Source organism: Harpia harpyja, chromosome 2 (genome assembly GCF_026419915.1).
Source record: "Harpia harpyja isolate bHarHar1 chromosome 2, bHarHar1 primary haplotype, whole genome shotgun sequence".
In the NCBI taxonomy this organism is placed as follows: domain Eukaryota; kingdom Metazoa; phylum Chordata; class Aves; order Accipitriformes; family Accipitridae; genus Harpia; species Harpia harpyja.
Genome location: NC_068941.1, coordinates 23,169,556 through 23,177,912, shown reverse-complemented (window position 1 = coordinate 23,177,912; position 8,357 = coordinate 23,169,556).

Sequence of the window (8,357 nt, the reverse complement as noted above, 5' to 3'; positions counted from 1 at the left end):
AAGCTCTTGCTGCTCTTTACTTACGCTTGGCACCCTATCTACAAGCACAACAGCACTGGGGATCTGTGCTTTCCCAGAGACGCAACATCTCAAGGCACTCGGCAGTGACAGAGCCTCTTGCCGAAAAGGCAAACGTCCGCCTCCTTCTCCACAAGGAAGGGCCCAGCCCTGAAAGCTCTTGCTGTTCTTCACCTACCCTTGGCGCCCTATCTACAGGCACAACAGCACTGGGGATCTGTGCTTTCCCAGAGACGCAACATCTCATGGTGCTCGGCCGCGGCTGAGACTCTTGCCGAAAAGGCAAACAACCGCCTCCTTCTCCCACAAGGAAGGGCCCAGCCCTGAAAGCTCTTGCTGCTCTTCATGGTCCCTTGGCGCCCTATCTACAGGCACAACAGCACTGGGGATCTGTGCTTTCCCAGAGACGCAACATCTCATGGTGCTCGGCCCGCGGCAGAGACTCTTGCCGAAAAGGCAAACATCCGGCTCCTTCTCCCACAAGGAAGGGCCCAGCCCTGAAAGCTCTTGCTGCTCTTCACGATCACTTGGCGCCCTATCCACAGGCACAACAGCACTGGGGATCTGTGCTTTCCCAGAGACGCAACATCTCATGGTGCTCGGCAACTGCAGAGCTTCTTGCCGAAAAGGCAAACGTCCGGCTCCTTCTCCCACAAGGAAGGGCCCAGCCCTGAAAGCTCTTGCTGCTCTTCATGGTCCCTTGGCGCCCTATCTACAGGCACAACAGCACTGGGGATCTGTGCTTTCCCAGAGACGCAACATCTCATGGTGCTCGGCAGCGGCAGAAGCTCTTGCCGAAAAGGCAAACGTCCCGCCTCCTTCTCCGACAAGGAAGGGCCCAGCCCTGAAAGCTCTTGCTGCTCTTTACTTACGCTTGGCACCCTATCTACAAGCACAACAGCACTGGGGATCTGTGCTTTCCCAGAGACGCAACATCTCATGGCACTCGTCAGCGGCAGAGCCTCTTGCCGAAAAGGCAAACGTCCGGCTCCTTCTCCCACAAGGAAGGGCCCAGCCCTGAAAGCTCTTGCTGCTCTTCACGATCACTTGGCGCCCTATCCACAGGCACAACAGCACTGGGGATCTGTGCTTTCCCAGAGACGCAACATCTCATGGCGCTCGGCCACTGCAGAGCTTCTTGCCGAAAAGGCAAACGTCCAGCTCCTTCTCCCACAAAGAATGGCCCAGCCCTGAAAGCTCTTGCTGCTCTTCATGTTCCCTTGGCACCCTATCTACAGGCACAACAGCACTGGGGATCTGTGCTTTCCCAGAGACGCAACATCTCATGGTGCTCGGCAGCAGCACAGCCTCTTGCCTAAAAGGCAAACGTCCGCCCTCATTCTCCCACAAGGAAGGGCCCAGCCCTGAAAGCTCTTCCTGCTCTTCACCTACACTTGGCGCCCTATCTACAGGCACAACAGCACTGGGGATCTGTGCTTTCCCAGACACACAACATCTCATGGTGCTCGGCAGCAGCACAGCCTCTTGCCTAAAAGGCAAACGTCCGGCTCCTTCTCCCACAAGGAAGGGCTCAGCCCTGAAATCTCTTCCTGCTCTTCACGGTCACTTGGCGCCCTATCTACAGGCACAACAGCACTGGGGATCTGTGCTTCCCAGACACACAACATCTCATGGTGCTCGGCAGCGGCAGAGGCTCTTGCCGAAAAAGGCAAACGTCCCGCCTCCTTCTCCGACAAGGAAGGGCCCAGCCCTGAAAGCTCTTGCTGCTCTTTACTTACGCTTGGCGCCCTATCTACAAGCACAACAGCACTGGGGATCTGTGCTTTCCCAGACACGCAACATCTCATGGTGCTCGGTCGGCGGCACAGCCTTTTGCCGAAAAGGCAAACATCCGGCTCCTTCTCCCACAAGGAAGGGCCCAGCCCTGAAAGCTCTTGCTGCTCTTCACGATCACTTGGCGCCCTATCCACAGGCACAACAGCACTGGGGATCTGTGCTTTCCCAGAGACGCAACATCTCATGGCGCTCGGCCACTGCAGAGCTTCTTGCCAAAAAGGGCAAACGTCCAGCTCCTTCTCCCACAAAGAATGGCCCAGCCCTGAAAGCTCTTGCTGCTCTTCACCTACGCTTGGCACCCTATCCACAGGCACAACAGCACTGGGGATCTGTGCTTTCCCAGAGACGCAACATCTCATGGTGGTCGGCCACGGCAGAGGCTCTTGCCGAAAAGGCAAACGTCCGGCTCCTTCTCCCACAAGGAAGGGCCCAGCCCTGAAAGCTCTTGCTGCTCTTCACGGTCCCTTGGTGCCCTATCTACAGGCACAACAGCACTGGGGATCTGTGCTTTCCCAGAGACGCAACATCTCATGGTGCTCGGCCGCGGCAGAGGCTCTTGCCGAAAAGGCAAACGTCCGGCTCCTTCTCCCACAAGGAAGGGCTCAGCCCTGAAATCTCTTCCTGCTCTTCACGGTCACTTGGCGCCCTATCTACAGGCACAACAGCACTGGGGATCTGTGCTTTCCCAGACACACAACATCTCATGGTGCTTGGCCGCGGCTGAGACTCTTGCCGAAAAGGCAAACATCCGCCTCCTTCTCCCACAAGGAAGGGCCCAGCCCTGAAAGCTCTTGCTGCTCTTCACGGTCCCTTGGTGCCCTATCTACAGGCACAACAGCACTGGGGATCTGTGCTTTCCCAGAGACGCAACATCTCATGGTGCTCGGCAGCGGCAGAGGCTCTTGCCGAAAAGGCAAACGTCCCGCCTCCTTCTCCGACAAGGAAGGGCCCAGCCCTGAAAGCTCTTGCTGCTCTTTACTTACGCTTGGCGCCCTATCTACAAGCACAACAGCACTGGGGATCTGTGCTTTCCCAGACACGCAACATCTCATGGTGCTCGGTCGCGGCACAGCCTTTTGCCGAAAAGGCAAACATCCGCCTCCTTCTCCCACAAGGAAGGGCCCAGCTCTGAAAGCTCTTGCTGCTCTTCACGATCACTTGGCGCCCTATCCACAGGCACAACAGCACTGGGGATCTGTGCTTTCCCAGAGACGCAACATCTCATGGCGCTCGGCCACTGCAGAGCTTCTTGCCAAAAAGGCAAACGTCCAGCTCCTTCTCCCACAAAGAATGGCCCAGCCCTGAAAGCTCTTGCTGCTCTTCACCTACGCTTGGCACCCTATCTACAGGCACAACAGCACTGGGGATCTGTGCTTTCCCAGAGACGCAACATCTCATGGTGGTCGGCCACGGCAGAGGCTCTTGCCGAAAAGGCAAACGTCCGGCTCCTTCTCCCACAAGGAAGGGCCCAGCCCTGAAAGCTCTTGCTGCTCTTCACGGTCCCTTGGTGCCCTATCTACAGGCACAACAGCACTGGGGATCTGTGCTTTCCCAGAGACGCAACATCTCATGGTGCTCGGCCGCGGCAGAGGCTCTTGCCGAAAAGGCAAACGTCCGGCTCCTTCTCCACAAGGAAGGGCCCAATCCCTGAAAGCTCTTGCTGCTCTTCACGGTCCCTTGGTGCCCTATCTACAGGCACAACAGCACTGGGGATCTGTGCTTTCCCAGAGACGCAACATCTCAAGGCACTCGGCAGTGACAGAGCCTCTTGCCGAAAAGGCAAACGTCCGGCTCCTTCTCCCACAAGGAAGGGCCCAGCCCTGAAAGCTCTTGCTTTTCTTCACCTACCCTTGGCGCCCTATCTACAGGCACAACAGCACTGGGCATCTGTGCTTTTCCAGAGACGCAACATCTCATGGTGCTCGGCCGCGGCTGAGACTCTTGCCGAAAAGGCAAACAACCGCCTCCTTCTCCCACAAGGAAGGGCCCAGCCATGAAAGCTCTTGCTGCTCTTCATGGTCCCTTGGCGCCCTATCTACAGGCACAACAGCACTGGGGATCTGTGCTTTCCCAGAGACGCAACATCTCATGGCGCTCGTCAGCGGCAGAGCCTCTTGCCGAAAAGGCAAACGTCCGGCTCCTTCTCCCACAAGGAAGGGCCCAGCCCTGAAAGCTCTTGCTGCTCTTCAGCTACGCTTGGAACCCTATCTACAGGCACAACAGCACTGGGGATCTGTGCTTTCCCAGAGACGCAACATCTCATGGCGCTCGGCAGCGGCAGAGCCTCTTGCCGAAAAGGCAAACGTCCGGCTCCTTCTCCCACAAGGAAGGGCCCAGCCCTGAAAGCTCTTGCTGCTCTTCACGATCACTTGGCGCCCTATCCACAGGCACAACAGCACTGGGGATCTGTGCTTTCCCAGAGACGCAACATCTCATGGTGCTCGGCCACTGCAGAGCCTCTTGCCGAAAAGGCAAACTTCTGGCTCCTTCTCCCACAAGGAAGGGCCCAGCCCTGAAAGCTGTGGCTGCTCTTCACCTATGCTTGGCACCCTATCTACAGGCACAACAGCACTGGGGATCTGTGCTTTCCCAGAGACGCAACATCTCATGGTGCTCGGCAGCGGCAGAGCCTCTTGCCGAAAAGGCAAACGTCCGGCTCCTTCTCCCACAAGGAAGGGCCCAATCCCTGAAAGCTCTTGCTGCTCTTTACTTACGCTTGGCACCCTATCTACAAGCACAACAGCACTGGGGATCTGTGCTTTCCCAGAGACGCAACATCTCAAGGCACTCGGCAGTGACAGAGCCTCTTGCCGAAAAGGCAAACGTCCGCCTCCTTCTCCCACAAGGAAGGGCCCAGCCCTGAAAGCTCTTGCTGTTCTTCACCTACCCTTGGCGCCCTATCTACAGGCACAACAGCACTGGGGATCTGTGCTTTCCCAGAGACGCAACATCTCATGGTGCTCGGCCGCGGCTGAGACTCTTGCCGAAAAGGCAAACAACCGCCTCCTTCTCCCACAAGGAAGGGCCCAGCCCTGAAAGCTCTTGCTGCTCTTCATGGTCCCTTGGCGCCCTATCTACAGGCACAACAGCACTGGGGATCTGTGCTTTCCCAGAGACGCAACATCTCATGGTGCTCGGCCGCGGCAGAGACTCTTGCCGAAAAGGCAAACATCCGGCTCCTTCTCCCACAAGGAAGGGCCCAGCCCTGAAAGCTCTTGCTGCTCTTCACGATCACTTGGCGCCCTATCCACAGGCACAACAGCACTGGGGATCTGTGCTTTCCCAGAGACGCAACATCTCATGGTGCTCGGCAACTGCAGAGCTTCTTGCCGAAAAGGCAAACGTCCGGCTCCTTCTCCCACAAGGAAGGGCCCAGCCCTGAAAGCTCTTGCTGCTCTTCATGGTCCCTTGGCGCCCTATCTACAGGCACAACAGCACTGGGGATCTGTGCTTTCCCAGAGACGCAACATCTCATGGTGCTCGGCAGCGGCAGAAGCTCTTGCCGAAAAGGCAAACGTCCCGCCTCCTTCTCCGACAAGGAAGGGCCCAGCCCTGAAAGCTCTTGCTGCTCTTTACTTACGCTTGGCACCCTATCTACAAGCACAACAGCACTGGGGATCTGTGCTTTCCCAGAGACGCAACATCTCATGGCACTCGTCAGCGGCAGAGCCTCTTGCCGAAAAGGCAAACGTCCGGCTCCTTCTCCCACAAGGAAGGGCCCAGCCCTGAAAGCTCTTGCTGCTCTTCACGATCACTTGGCGCCCTATCCACAGGCACAACAGCACTGGGGATCTGTGCTTTCCCAGAGACGCAACATCTCATGGCGCTCGGCCACTGCAGAGCTTCTTGCCGAAAAGGCAAACGTCCAGCTCCTTCTCCCACAAAGAATGGCCCAGCCCTGAAAGCTCTTGCTGCTCTTCATGTTCCCTTGGCACCCTATCTACAGGCACAACAGCACTGGGGATCTGTGCTTTCCCAGAGACGCAACATCTCATGGTGCTCGGCAGCAGCACAGCCTCTTGCCTAAAAGGCAAACGTCCGCCTCATTCTCCCACAAGGAAGGGCCCAGCCCTGAAAGCTCTTCCTGCTCTTCACCTACACTTGGCGCCCTATCTACAGGCACAACAGCACTGGGGATCTGTGCTTTCCCAGACACACAACATCTCATGGTGCTCGGCAGCAGCACAGCCTCTTGCCTAAAAGGCAAACGTCCGGCTCCTTCTCCCACAAGGAAGGGCTCAGCCCTGAAATCTCTTCCTGCTCTTCACGGTCACTTGGCGCCCTATCTACAGGCACAACAGCACTGGGGATCTGTGCTTTCCCAGACACACAACATCTCATGGTGCTCGGCAGCGGCAGAGGCTCTTGCCGAAAAGGCAAACGTCCCGCCTCCTTCTCCGACAAGGAAGGGCCCAGCCCTGAAAGCTCTTGCTGCTCTTTACTTACGCTTGGCGCCCTATCTACAAGCACAACAGCACTGGGGATCTGTGCTTTCCCAGACACGCAACATCTCATGGTGCTCGGTCGCGGCACAGCCTTTTGCCGAAAAGGCAAACATCCGGCTCCTTCTCCCACAAGGAAGGGCCCAGCCCTGAAAGCTCTTGCTGCTCTTCACGATCACTTGGCGCCCTATCCACAGGCACAACAGCACTGGGGATCTGTGCTTTCCCAGAGACGCAACATCTCATGGCGCTCGGCCACTGCAGAGCTTCTTGCCAAAAAGGCAAACGTCCAGCTCCTTCTCCCACAAAGAATGGCCCAGCCCTGAAAGCTCTTGCTGCTCTTCACCTACGCTTGGCACCCTATCCACAGGCACAACAGCACTGGGGATCTGTGCTTTCCCAGAGACGCAACATCTCATGGTGGTCGGCCACGGCAGAGGCTCTTGCCGAAAAGGCAAACGTCCGGCTCCTTCTCCCACAAGGAAGGGCCCAGCCCTGAAAGCTCTTGCTGCTCTTCACGGTCCCTTGGTGCCCTATCTACAGGCACAACAGCACTGGGGATCTGTGCTTTCCCAGAGACGCAACATCTCATGGTGCTCGGCCGCGGCAGAGGCTCTTGCCGAAAAGGCAAACGTCCGGCTCCTTCTCCCACAAGGAAGGGCTCAGCCCTGAAATCTCTTCCTGCTCTTCACGGTCACTTGGCGCCCTATCTACAGGCACAACAGCACTGGGGATCTGTGCTTTCCCAGACACACAACATCTCATGGTGCTTGGCCGCGGCTGAGACTCTTGCCGAAAAGGCAAACATCCGCCTCCTTCTCCCACAAGGAAGGGCCCAGCCCTGAAAGCTCTTGCTGCTCTTCACGGTCCCTTGGTGCCCTATCTACAGGCACAACAGCACTGGGGATCTGTGCTTTCCCAGAGACGCAACATCTCATGGTGCTCGGCAGCGGCAGAGGCTCTTGCCGAAAAGGCAAACGTCCCGCCTCCTTCTCCGACAAGGAAGGGCCCAGCCCTGAAAGCTCTTGCTGCTCTTTACTTACGCTTGGCGCCCTATCTACAAGCACAACAGCACTGGGGATCTGTGCTTTCCCAGACACGCAACATCTCATGGTGCTCGGTCGCGGCACAGCCTTTTGCCGAAAAGGCAAACATCCGCCTCCTTCTCCCACAAGGAAGGGCCCAGCTCTGAAAGCTCTTGCTGCTCTTCACGATCACTTGGCGCCCTATCCACAGGCACAACAGCACTGGGGATCTGTGCTTTCCCAGAGACGCAACATCTCATGGCGCTCGGCCACTGCAGAGCTTCTTGCCAAAAAGGCAAACGTCCAGCTCCTTCTCCCACAAAGAATGGCCCAGCCCTGAAAGCTCTTGCTGCTCTTCACCTACGCTTGGCACCCTATCTACAGGCACAACAGCACTGGGGATCTGTGCTTTCCCAGAGACGCAACATCTCATGGTGGTCGGCCACGGCAGAGGCTCTTGCCGAAAAGGCAAACGTCCGGCTCCTTCTCCCACAAGGAAGGGCCCAGCCCTGAAAGCTCTTGCTGCTCTTCACGGTCCCTTGGTGCCCTATCTACAGGCACAACAGCACTGGGGATCTGTGCTTTCCCAGAGACGCAACATCTCATGGTGCTCGGCCGCGGCAGAGGCTCTTGCCGAAAAGGCAAACGTCCGGCTCCTTCTCCCACAAGGAAGGGCTCAGCCCTGAAATCTCTTCCTGCTCTTCACGGTCACTTGGCGCCCTATCTACAGGCACAACAGCACTGGGGATCTGTGCTTTCCCAGACACACAACATCTCATGGTGCTTGGCCGCGGCTGAGACTCTTGCCGAAAAGGCAAACATCCGCCTCCTTCTCCCACAAGGAAGGGCCCAGCCCTGAAAGCTCTTGCTGCTCTTCACGGTCCCTTGGTGCCCTATCTACAGGCACAACAGCACTGGGGATCTGTGCTTTCCCAGAGACGCAACATCTCATGGTGCTCGGCAGCGGCAGAGGCTCTTGCCGAAAAGGCAAACGTCCCGCCTCCTTCTCCGACAAGGAAGGGCCCAGCCCTGAAAGCTCTTGCTGCTCTTTACTTACGCTTGGCGCCCTATCTAC